Genomic DNA, 13,026 nt, shown 5'->3' with positions numbered 1-13,026 from the left:
TACTTAACCTTCATCTCAGCCAGATGCTGACACAAAAGTCTTGGGTTTTTTCTTTGCTGCTTTGTCAGGAGCAGAAGCCAGTTGCCTGAGGAGTCAGCTCCTCTGACGCTGCATCCCCCAGGGTAGTCAAGGTTCTCTGAGCACCTCACCCCTTGCCACCTTTGCTCCGCGCTTAGGGCTTCTTTCCTGAAGTCCGCTGGGTAGTTGGAGCACTGCTCTCACAGTGGCTTGCTATTTCTGACCTTCTTGAATTTCAGTAAGAGAAATTGGGGAATGATTATTTCTGAATATGTTTTTAAACTACATGAGGACACTTTGCTTCTGGCACTTATTTGACGATTCCCAGCGTCACTCTTTTTTAATAGAGCTGGAATCTGAGAAAGAATTTTAGGTCTCTGTAATTTTTATCCATGAAGCGCCCATGTTTTTTATTAGCAACCAAATGAAAATGTGTCTTTGGGAATGTAGCGTCTTTTTAACCATCAAGAATTCCTTAGCGGTGAGCAGCAGCCTGCCAGGCATGCTCCATGAAGGTCGCTGTAGCTCAGGTACTGTGTGAGAGAAGAAAAATCAGTGCGTATTATGGAGTGCTCAGTGGTTTCCATCTCAGTCTTGTAAAGTTGTTTTCAAGATTGTTTTTTCCCCCTCCTGAGAATCGTATAGAAATGTGCACCTTCAGTGCTGTCTCTGTATGTCTTATGGTACTTTAAACACTTTTGAATAAATAACTGCTGGTTGATACACTTGAGTGTGACAGCTTTTAGCATAGGCCTTAAGTTTTAGTTTTATTATGAAGCCAAGCTTGTTTAAGCTTTGATGTCGTAGCAGCTACACCTTGTTTTTTGAATTAGTTGCTTAGCTTAATAACCTGAGATTTAACTCATTTTTTGTTTAATGGCAGTAATAACTGAGGAGGCTGGTACTGCAGGTTGGGTGGGGGATTTTTCAAGGCATTCGTACTTGCTCAGGTCTCCTCGGACAGCAGACAGGGGAGGCCACGATGGAACAGTTTTCTAGACTGTTCCTGGCCTGACTCTTCCTTGGCCTTCTGCATGGGCCGTGCTCTTTCCTAAAGTGCTCTCCACGTAAGGGATACCTAAACAACGCCCTTCCTCTGAAAGAAAACAAAAATCCAGAATGTCGCACACACCAAAACCCAACCCACAAAACCTGTGTTTTATATGTGCTCTATGTGTATCTTATTAAATCTGTCATTCTTATATCTTTTTACTTATTTTTTAGTAGTATTGTCCTAGAATTATAAAAGTGAATGAAGAAAGCACACCCTTTGCCTTTCCTTTACAATTTTTAAAAATTGCTATATTCTTTGTAAATACCTAGCAAGAAACATAGAGTGATGTTATCCCAAGTATTGATAATGATATCTAACTAAATTAAGCATTTTCCCAAGTATTAATTTTTTGGGGGGATTTTCCCCTTCTTTTTAAAAAAGTTATATTTTATTGATTTTTCACAGAGAGGAAGGGAGAGAGATAGAGTCAGAAACATCGATCAGCTGCCTCCTTCACACCTGCTACTGGGGATGTGCCCGCAACCATGGTACATGCCCTTGACTGGAATCGAACCTGGGACCCTTGAGTCTGCAGGCCGACGCTCTATCCACTGAGCCAAACCGGTTAGGGCCCCCCTTCTTATATAGATAATTATGTAGTCATAGGTAGGTGAGATATTACTTAAATTTTTCAGTTATTTCAGTTTAGTTATTACATCCCAGACTTCAGATTTTAATTGAGGAAATTTAAAAAACTCAACTTCTTCCTTTTTAAAAAAATAAAATAAAAAAGAATAACATGGATCACATTTACTTAAACTGATAGCTTGCTGGTAGAATACACAAAAGTAAAGACATACTTTTTGTTGTTTTATGTGAAGTTAAACTATTTAACACTAGAAAGACTGAAACTTAGTATATACCTATATTGCCCAAAAGCAGTCAAAATGACTGCATTGTGAAAGAATAATATCGGAGCACTCTTCACTTATGTTCCTTAGCTTTTCCAATAACTCACTTCTATTCGACATTTCTTTCATGAATTTAGGGCGCAAAAGAAATAAAATAAACAACTTATTAGAACAATTATCACTGCATAAAGATTCGAATAACAAGTACTAGTTTAGCTTATTGAGCAACTGCAACTTATCAAGTATCGACAATTTATCATGTACTTGTATGTTATCATGTGACGGTAATTGAAAAAAAATGAAAATTGTTATTTCAATACAGAGCCGAACTGGTCATATAAGAAATTTACTCAATTCAATAATAAGAGTCATTTGATCATTTAAAATTTCCCAAGCAGTCAAAATGACTGCTTTTGGGCAATATAGGTATAACACATATATATATACCGGAAATGAAGGAGGGGGAGGTAACTACAATTATTAATAAACGCATTTATATGTTGTACAAAAAGTCACAAAATTCTAAGACATTGTGTCCTTATATACATAATTGTTTTTCTAATTGAAATTAAAAAGCAGTCAAAATGACTTCCTTGGGCAATCTAGTGTTAATAAGTGAAAAAACGCTCCTGGACTTTTCTTGTTATATGTGGTGGAAGCAAGAAACCTAATAATCATAATGCCTTCCATTGGCCAACCAGGCAATAGAATGATGATAGAAGATTCAGAGGTCAGTTAAAAATGGGCACGAGAGGGTAAGGACACCTACCCTCTCATGTCCATTGACGTGGTGCACCCTATCTCTCTTTACCTCATTATTCTAACAAATTATGTTTTCATTACAACATAAAAGAAATGCTGTGCCAGTGACAAAGACATGACTTAAATAATAATAGTACTTTAAATATATTAACTCTAGGAAGAATATAACTGAAATGTTTACCTTGAGTAGACTTGTTAGATTCTTTGTGTCAACCTAAATTGAAGTTTCATGGTGGCACTGAGGGTACAAAATGGAGATAACTTTTTAAGATAAACACTAGATGAAATTGTATGAACTAAATGCTAAGTATAATGAAAATATTAAATATTTAGAGTAGCAAAGGGATGATTGCAGAGTTTTCCTTTTATCTTTGGCCATGATTAATTTGAATTGAGTTTGGCATGCCTTGAGGTCATCTCAGAATTATTTTATGATGCTTATTTATTATGCATAGCCTTCTTTGTTCTTGAAAAAAGAAAATTGATGAAATTTTTTTGCCTAGCAAACATTTTTATCAGCCTGCAGAACTGTGATATGACCCCTTCACATTTACTAATGCCCTTATACCCTCTTCTCTTCCATAAGGACAGTTTATTCTCACTGAATCCTTATCTTGATGTTCTTCAGAAATTTAGAGTGCAGCGGTCCACCTCAAATAGAGAGATGCCTCTTTTAAACTCATTCTAGTGGCAAATAGCACACATGGTTGGAAGAGTGCCTTATTTCTTAGTACATACCTCAAGTCATTTTCTGAGCCCAGGATTTGTACAAGTACAATTCTTCGTGATGCTACCAGGTGACCCACTTTCTTGACTGTCTAGTTAATTTAAACTTTGCTAATAGGAGTGATTTGGACAAACGTGTAAAGTAAGGAATCAGAAAATAGAGAAGTAAGAACACAAACTGTGTATGTGAATATGGTGGCGGTCAGGGTGGGATTGTGCAGAGCTCTGCCCTCCCCTCCTGCTCTGGCTTGACTTCATAAATTGGGTGGGTGAAAGCATTTGTGAAGACCTGGCTTCTGGGACCAGATCACAGGGTGGAACTAGAGATGAAACTTGTGGAGAGCTTGCACCTGCCATTTCTTTGTGATATACTGATGTTTCTCAAAAGGTTTGGGAAACTTAGTGGTGGGGGTTTGAGTTTGAAACCTGACTTTATTTAATGTTTGTCAAACTGAAGCATATTTTAGACTAGAGGCCTGGTACATGGGGAGGGGGGATGTGTCCCTCAGCCCAGCCTGCACTCTCTCCAATCTGGGACCCCTCGAGGGATGTCCAACTGCCCGTTTAGGCTGATCCTGGCCTAAACGGGCAGTTGAACATCCCTCTCACAATCTAGGACTGCTAGCTCCCAACCGCTCGCCTGCCTGCCAACCTGATCACCCCCTAACCACTCTCCTGCCAGCCTGATCGACGCCTAACTGCTACCCTGCTGGCCTGATTGCCCCCAACTGCCCTCCCCAGCCAGCCTGGTCACCCCCAAATGCCCTCCCCTGCAGGCCTGGTCACCCCCAAATGCCCTCCCCTGCTGGCCTGGTCACCCCCAACTGCCCTGCCCTGCAGGCCTGGTCACCCCCAACTGCCCTCCCCTGCAGGCCTGGTCCCACCCAACTGCCCTCCCCTGCCAGCCTGGTCCCACCCAACTGCCCTCCCCTGTAGGCCTGGTCGCCCCCAACTGCCCTTCCCTGCTGGCCCGATCACCCCTAACTTCCCGCCTTTGCCAGCCTGGTTGCCCCCAACTGCCCTCCCCTGTTGGCCTGGTTGCCCCCAACTGCCCTCCCCTGCCGGCCATCTTGTATCCACATGGGGGTGGCCATCTTGTGTGTTGGAGTGATGGTCAATTTGCATATTACCGCTTTGTTAGATAGGATGTAAAAAGAAGCTGTAAATATCTTCACTGTTATTTGAATGGCTTTCATCAAAATAATGCATGCAAAATTAAGGCTACATGCTGGTGAAGTCAAGTAGGCCATGTTCTTGGGGTCTTGGTACTCCTGGGAGGAGGGCCCTATTGTGTTCTTTTGGAAATGATTTTTAAGCAAGATAATGGAGAGATGAATAGGCTACTGCTCACATTTGCACATATTAAGGTCTCTAGCAACTTGAAAACACGAGAGGTGTATAGTGCAGCCCTTCCACGGGATGCAAGCCTCTTCAGAGCAAGGGAAGTTTCCAGACCATTGTTTGTCTCAGCACATGGCTAGCTCTGCGTTCTTTCCAAAATGGTTTCCTTAATTAAAAAAAAAAAAAAAAAAGAACTGATGGGTACTGTAGATGAGTCTTAAGGAGGTTAAATAATGAATGCTTACTGAGGAACTAATCACTGATTTTCTTCTCAGGGAGTTTCTTTTCTTTTTTTAAAGTCTGTAACTTAATTCAATAAATGACTATTTCCTTTGCTGAATGATGTCCTCCCCCCCCTCGTTAATTGAAAAATAAATAGTTTGAGGAATTCACTAGTTTGATTTGATAGATAATGGCCTTGGTATAGGGACCTCGGGGAATGTTCCTGCCTTAAAGCTTTTGTAGTTACAAGAGGTAAGATATTTTACTTCTGTTGCCACTTGTTTCTTCCCTGGATTTATTAGTGGAACAGTTAATTCAATTAAGTAAAGAATTATTTGACACCAATTATATAGAGAGATCTTTCTGCTTCAAGCAGAAATACAAAAAGAAATTCCCCTTGTAATCAAGTTGTTTTTCTAAAGGGGAAGACAAGACATAATTAAAAATTGTTATAATAAATTACCAAATGTATTAAGGCCTGTAGTGGAAATACAAGTAAAATGCATAGAGGGAGGATTAAATCCATTGGAGTGGGCATTGAAAGAACCATCCATCCATCGATTAAAAGAGGAACCTTTGTCTCCCCAAGTAACCAAAGCAATTAATATTTATTGTATAAAATCTGGATGTTTCTAAAAGGCACACAGATCAAAGTAAAAGTCACCAGTTCCCACCAGATCACTCAGTCTCTAGCACCCAGAGGTAACTATCCCTGCTTGCATTTTTACTTTTCATTTGTGAGATTTTTAAACATACACAAAAGTAGAGGGAATAGTGCAATGAGGCTCCATGTACCCATCTTCCAGCTTTAACATTTATAGATATTTTGTTATTATTGCATGTATCTTTTCCCTGCTTTGATTGATTGATTGGAGTTTTAAAATAGCCCAGATATTATACCATGTCCCCTATAAATACTCGTTTATAGGCTGGCAGCTAAGGCTAACACATACAGGCTGGCAGTATTTTTAACAGATAATGACTTAAAAAAATTAGTCAAAATATCATTAACCTTAATGACATTAACAATTATTTTTTAATATTTATTAGCTAGTCCTGTAGTCTATGTTCAGTTTCCTCCATTGTGTCAAAAATGTCATTTTACAGTTAGTTTGTTGGAATCTGGATCCCTGTAGGATTAACACATTGCGTTCCCCTCTTTTAGGTCTTTTTTACTCTGTAACATTTTCTGTTTCCTTCTTTTTTCATGCAGTTTATTGTGGGAAAAATTGGGTCATTTGTTCTTTAGGATTACTGATATGTTAGTAATTTTATTTTGTTCTTTTATGTAACCATGTATATATTTTAAAAGCAAAATTGGGATTATACTGTATCCGCTGTTGATAACTTTTATAAAATAGTTCCTTTTTATATTTAGCAATATAATGAGGACATTTACTCTTCTACAATTAGTTTTTATTTTCTGTTAGATCTTACAGCATTGTAGTAACTGAAAGTGAGAAAGATGTATTTGATTGTATTTAAAACAAATCTTACATTAATGATATGTATTATAATAACAAAGTCTTCCCAGCTCCTCCCTCCCTCCCTCATCACTCCAGCATCTGTTATGGATGGATATAATATTGATGATGCAATTCTCTGAATTGAGAATTCATTCTCCCCACCTGAGGAATGCAGATAGATAGATGGTTGTGTAAAAGACGGCTTGGCTAATAGTTCACTGACAATGTTGGAAATAGAGAAGGTGAAGGTTGCCCACCTAGACCCTGATTTTATGGAGAGTCCAGTGCATGAAGGGGCCCCTCCTTATCATTGTTATCATAAGCTGACCTTTATTAAAAATTTCAGTTTGTATTCTCACATCAACATAGATTACTGGTGGGTAAGGATTCCCAGGGGTTAAAGGGAGCATGACTGTTTTAGTTTAGTGATGATAATATAATTTTAACATTTCTGTATCAGGTTCTCTTTCAGTTACTGCCAAGTTTCTAGCCTGGGAAAAAGAATATGTGTACAGGCTCACACTAATAATAATTAGTTACACCAACTGTGGCCATTTAAGTTGACAGTCTTCTGTTCTTCGTCAAAAAACCCCTAGCTTCATTTGTGATGTTGCAGTTGCTCCTGGTAGTTTGTCTCTTGCATTTGATTAGCTTTTAATTTAGCAGTGGTTGCAGAGATATCTTTATTTCACCTTATTCTTTAATACCAACTCACTTAATAACCCTATAAAGCCCTTGTGATACATTTTTTAAAATTAATTTTTTAATAGAAGTAATAAATTAGTCAATAAGGTTTATTCCTCACTCCCTAACCCCTTCCTGGTTTCTCTGGTAGCTCTCCAGAGGCAAACACTTCATTGATTGGCTGTTTATAATATAATTAGAGGCCTGATGCATGAAAATTTGTGCAAGAGTAGGCCTTCTTCCCCCGGCTGCCGGCACCGGCTTCCCTCTGGCATCTGGGACCCGGGCTTCCCTCTGACCACTGGCAGGCACCTGGGACCCAGGCTTTTGCTCTGGTCCCAGCTTCATCCGGAAGGACATCTGGTCTAATTAGCATATTACCCTTTTATTATTATAGATAGATAGTATTGTACTTTTGTGTCTTAAAACTTCACATAATAGCCCTGGCCACGTGGCTCAGTAGGTTGGAGCATCATCCCGTACACCAAAAAGTTGCAGGTTTGATTCCCAGTCTGGGCACATACTTAGGTTGCAGGTTTGACCCTGGTTGGGGCATGTATGGGAGGCAACCCATCGATGTTTCTCTGTGACATTGATATTTCTCTCTCCCTCTTCCTCTCCCTCCCTCTCTTCCTTTTTCTAAAATTAATAAAACATATTCTCAGGTAGGATGAAGACAAGCAAACAAACTTCACTTAATTGGTATTGTATTGAATACCAGTAACTTTTCTTTTCATTCAGTGACATGCTTTGGAGATCTGTCCATTGTTAGTTCATGTAAATCTAGTTCATCCTTTTAAACTGCTGCTTAATGTTATATAGACTAGTCGGGAATATTGTATAGTTGTTTTTGGTGTGTGTGTGTGTGTGTGTTAACATTTTCCTATTGCTGAACTTCTAGGTTGTTTTTGATGGAACCTGAGTACAAATAAGGCCCTGTCTTTGGCTCTGTGCACACGGCCATATGTTTTTCCAGGCTGTTGCCGGGTCAAGGGGTAGTGTAAGAGATACTCCCAAGTTGTTTTACCAGGGACTCCCATCGGTGGTGGTCAGGTTCTTTAACCCCACATGTTTATCTAAAGAAATGGTACGGGGAGGAGCTAAATTTGAAGAACCAACTTGTTTATAAATAAGTAGACCTCATTAAGTTCTAATACTTAGTCTTCAAAATTTTTCTTTAAGACTGGTTTTATTTTTTGGACTATATTTTGCTACCAGATTTGAATTTATACATAGAAAATTCTGCAACTAAATAGCTACAAGTAAGTTATGATAATGTCCACTGAGCTTTTGTATAAAAGTAACACCTCTCTTGAGAATTTGTCCATTGGACGTAAAGTTGGCTGTGAGGGTTGTCTTAATTGCTTCTGAGGTTTGGAAGGCCTCTTCAGTTAGCTGCTAATCTCTGTTCTAATGGCTAAAGAATGTGTTGTACATTCAACACAACACCCACCTCATTACGGACACCACAGGGAGAGGGAATACATAATTAAATGAGAGCCACTACGGCAGGAATAGGCAGAGTGCCTCCTTTGGTTTTTCTTAAAGGACATTCTTCAGAGTAAAGATGGTATATACACCCTTTTCCATTCCTTTGATTGGTTGGCATGACGGGGAAGACTAATACAGCTCTATGTTCTTTTAATCTCTTAAGAGGAGAATGTAAAAATGATTTCGATTGATTATGGTCAAGAGCTCTGACTTTTGAAGTTGTCAGTCTTCATATGCTACTTCTTTCTCTACAAAAGTTATGCATATTCCCTTTACTTTCTAAAGCCCTGTAACCGGAGGCCTCATCGGGCTTCTCAGCCTCGCTCTTTTCATTTATCTAACGTGGCTGATAAGCCACAGGCCTCGCAGGGTTGCTGGATGCCAGTGTGCTGCCTCTTAGGGAGCAAGTGCTCAGCTGCACAGACCAGGGAAGCCCGAGTCCAGCCTCCTACAGCAGATGAGAAGACCGAGGTTAGGAGTGTGAAGTAACAGTCAATCCTCCTTCGGTTTGTCCTAACGACTGAAGTAATCGTTGCCACACACCAGATCGCTTTGTGACTCTGCTTCTTGAGAAACCACAGAGGCAGCTTTTGCGCACAACCTTTTCCTTGCCTGGAATTTGCCTTTCTTCACCACCTGTCAGCCACCCTATCCTCCTTTGAAACACATTCAAGTTCATTTCCTCAGGAAGGCCTCTCAGGCTAATCCTACAGGTGGGTATTATTTCATATTCACATTCACTCAACTATAGCTTTCACTGTGAAAATTTGAACTTCCTTGTGCATGTCTTAGAAAACTCTTCTGTGTCCCCATTAGTATTTAAGAGACGTACGCCATGAAATGCTGGTTATTTAGGGAAAAACAACTTCCTTACAAGAAAACCATATTTGCTAACAGTGCAATGTTATTTCTATGTTTCGAAAAAAAAGAAAGTCAACTGACAGATATAATTAAACTCTCAGTAAATACTGTACCATGTTTTAGCTCCTACTCACAGACCTTTGTTCTGCTTTTACACAATCACGTTTCAAGCCAGTAGGTCAGAGGTAAGGATTATTGTAAATAAATTGGAAAAAAACTGCCCACTGATAATCCATATATCTTTGCACATGGATGAGTATGCCTGCAACTTGCTCCGTTCTCATCTTTTTCCTATGCTATGAAAAGTGGTGGACAAAAATACCAATATAACTTTCAGGAGAAGTTACATGTGGAACTGCTTCTATATGGCACCTATTTGTAATCAAATGTTTTTTGGGGGGGTATGTTAGGCCCTTCTAGGAATAGGGAGGAAGTACTACAGGTAGCTCCTGTCCCATTACACACAGATAAGTGCATGTGTTGGTGTGTCTGTTTGTATGAAAGGACTGCAAGGCCTTAGTTTATATTTGGGGTGTGAAGGAAAAGAGAGCTAATAGCATGTTAGACCAGGAAGGAGCCTTAGCTGGCATCTGCTCATTTTATAGATGAAACATGGGTATTCCTAGAGATCACAGGTTTGCCCAAGGCTGTGTTATTTTATGACACTCAGCTCTGAGCCCCGAATTTGTGGAGATGGGATATCACTAGAGATGGGTTTCTGAGAAACTGTAGTGTTTCCCTACCCATTCAGGGACCTCAGAGTATTTCCTAAGTAGTTTATCTTTCGTATTTTGAATACTTAGAAAATTAGGTTGTTGATGGGGTTTTAGGCTAGAATTTTTTCTTTGACTGCTCTTTAGCGTGGCGCCCATGAGCTCTTTTCCTGAGAAGACATCATAGAAAACCGACACTTTGTTAAATTGGAGTTTTATTATTATCTTATATTGCAAAATAGATAGTTTTTTGAAAAGCATTTTAATCGCCTTTGTGTAAAACATTTTTGGAACTCCAAGGCAGTTTCATAGTTTCGCCTTTACAGGTGTTGGCATTAAGTTAATTATGCCTAACTTCTACTGCAAGGACAGGATCTCATCTATCTTCATGTTCCTTGCAGCTCCTAGCACAGTGAAATGGTTAGAAAGTTCAGCTGGAGGATAGTTTATCTGAAATGTCTCTCTCTGTTTTCCTACCAAATCCTCAGTGAGAATTATTACTTCACCCTTCTCTGCCCCTAGCTTTTCTCTTCTGTCATTGTGAACCCAGGATTGAAGGAAACCCCGAAAAGAATTGTTTGACATTTGAAATACAAAATTTCAAAAAAAAAGATCACTAGACCAGACATAATTTTGGATCTGATTTGTTGAAGTCTTACCTCATGACATATAGGGTGGGGCAAAGGTAGGTTTAATAACACAATCACTAATAAATTATTAATAAAAGAATAAACTCTCTATTTCTTGGACTCACATCTGGAGACCTACTTTTCTCCCACCCTGTAGTCTCCAGATTCTATGAGTACAGAGATGAGTTGACAAGGCCCCTACCTTTAAGGACCTAAAATCTAGTAGGTGAGGCAGGAGTGTACTTAGGTGCAGTAGTGGCAATATTAGAAGTGTTAAAGCAGTACATGTATACTTGATATTTCTCATTAGTGATATATAGAAGGATATGGATACCATGAATGGTGTAAATTCAATCATAAAGTAATTAGGTTTTTTAAAAAATTAAAGTTTATGCCCTAGCCAGTTGCTCAGTGGTTAGAGTATCCGCCCGTGGACTGAAAGGTCACAGGTTCGATTTCAGTCAAGGGCACATACCTTGGTTGCAGTCATGATCCCTGGCCCAATTGATATGTCCCTCTCACATTGATGTTTCTCTCTTTCTGTCTGTCTCTACTTCTCCCTTCTACTCTCTCTAAATATCAATGGGGAAAAATACCCTCAGGTAAGGATTAAAAAAAAAAATTAAATTTTATGTTTTAAATAGCTAATACATGCCCATAGAGTAAAATCCAAAAGGTTATATTGTGAAACTAAACTGCATAGCTTTTACTTGGATTTCCCTGGCTTTTCTGCTGTTACCCTTTACTTTTCCAGGATCCAATCCAGAAATATCATATTGCATTTAGTATACATGCTTTTTGAAATTTAATTTTACACAGATGCTAGAATACTATGCTTTCATTCCTTTTCATTCTAGCTTATGATTGTACTTTATTATCCCATTTATTGATGATGGACGTGGAGTTGTTTCTGATCTTTTGTTATTATTAACAATGCTACAGTGGCTGTCCTTGAACTTGCAACTGTGCTGCTTTATGTAGAGGAATTTCCGGGTCCAAGAATATGTATCTTCATCTCTTTGATAAGGATGGTTAAACTGCCCTCCATAGACACTGTACAAATTTACACTCCCATTAACATTGTATGCCTTTCTGCTCTCTCTCGCTAATAGTGTGATTAAACCTTTTGATCCTTGCCAATTTCATACCTGAAAAAGGGAATTTCGTTGCTCTTGTGCATTTCTCTTGTCATAAGTGAGGTTCAAAATACTGGTGTGTGTTGAAGAGCAGTTTTTCTTTCTGTGAACTGACTCTTGTGATCCTTTACTCATTTACCTAGGGAGATAAGCCCTTTAAATGAAAAATGATTAGCACCTTGTGATCTTTTCCCACTGGTCTATATTTTGTCATTAATGGTAAATTTTGCCATGTATAAGTTTATGACTTTTGTATAATAAAATTTATGATTATTTTACTTTATGGGTTTTGGATTTTATCTCCTACGTAGAAGAATGGTTTTATGCTCTTCAAGAATATGAAAAGGTCTCCTTCTTTAATACTTTTGTGGTTTCTTATTCTTTATTTTTTTTTAAAATATATTTTATTGATTTTTTACAGAGAGGAAGGGAGAGAGATAGAGTTAGAAACATCGATGAGAGAGAAACATCGATCAGCTGCCTCCTGCACATCTCCCACTGGGGATGTGCCCGCAACCCAGGTACATGTCCCCGACCGGAATCGAACCTGGGACCCTTCAGTCCGCAGGCCGACGCTCTATCCACTGAGCCAACCGGTTTCGGCTCTTATTCTTAACTTTTGATCAATTTGGGAGTTTTTTGGTGTGAGTCAGTATCCTATTCTCTTTTCCATGTGGCTGCATAGTTGTGCCTGTACCATTTGTGAAGTAATTTATCTTTTCTGTACTGATTTTAAGTGTCCCAATTTATCCTTCATCCCTTTATCTCCAAAGTATTTTTAGAATTTTTAGTTTATCCTTTTATTTTTTGGTCTATTCATGAACTATTTCACACTTTAAAAATTAGTATATATTTGTAACACAGTTTACCACCTGCCATGTATTAAGGCTCTTCTCCTTTTTTAGTCTTCCTTTTCATAATTCCTCTCATTATTCTCACTCATTTATTTTCCCTTATGAACTTTAGACTTAGATTCTGAATTTCCAAAAGAATATCCTGTTAATCTTACTGGGAGTGTGATAAACTTACATATTACTTTAGGTTTTTTTGTTTTGTTTTGTTTTTAAAGCAT

The 13,026-nt window shown here is 38.7% G+C and overlaps 1 protein-coding gene across 32 annotated transcripts in view; it reads left to right on the top strand.

Moving 5' to 3' along the window:
• The window catches only part of SIPA1L1 (signal induced proliferation associated 1 like 1), a 352,094-nt gene that overhangs the window by 82,373 nt on the left and 256,695 nt on the right, over positions 1-13,026 (top strand). The gene's annotated exons all lie outside the window — the stretch shown is intronic.

Source organism: Myotis daubentonii, chromosome 1 (assembly GCF_963259705.1).
Source record: "Myotis daubentonii chromosome 1, mMyoDau2.1, whole genome shotgun sequence".
Lineage (NCBI taxonomy): Eukaryota > Metazoa > Chordata > Mammalia > Chiroptera > Vespertilionidae > Myotis > Myotis daubentonii.
Note: the sequence above shows the minus strand (reverse complement) of the source record. Positions and strands in the feature narration are given on the sequence as shown.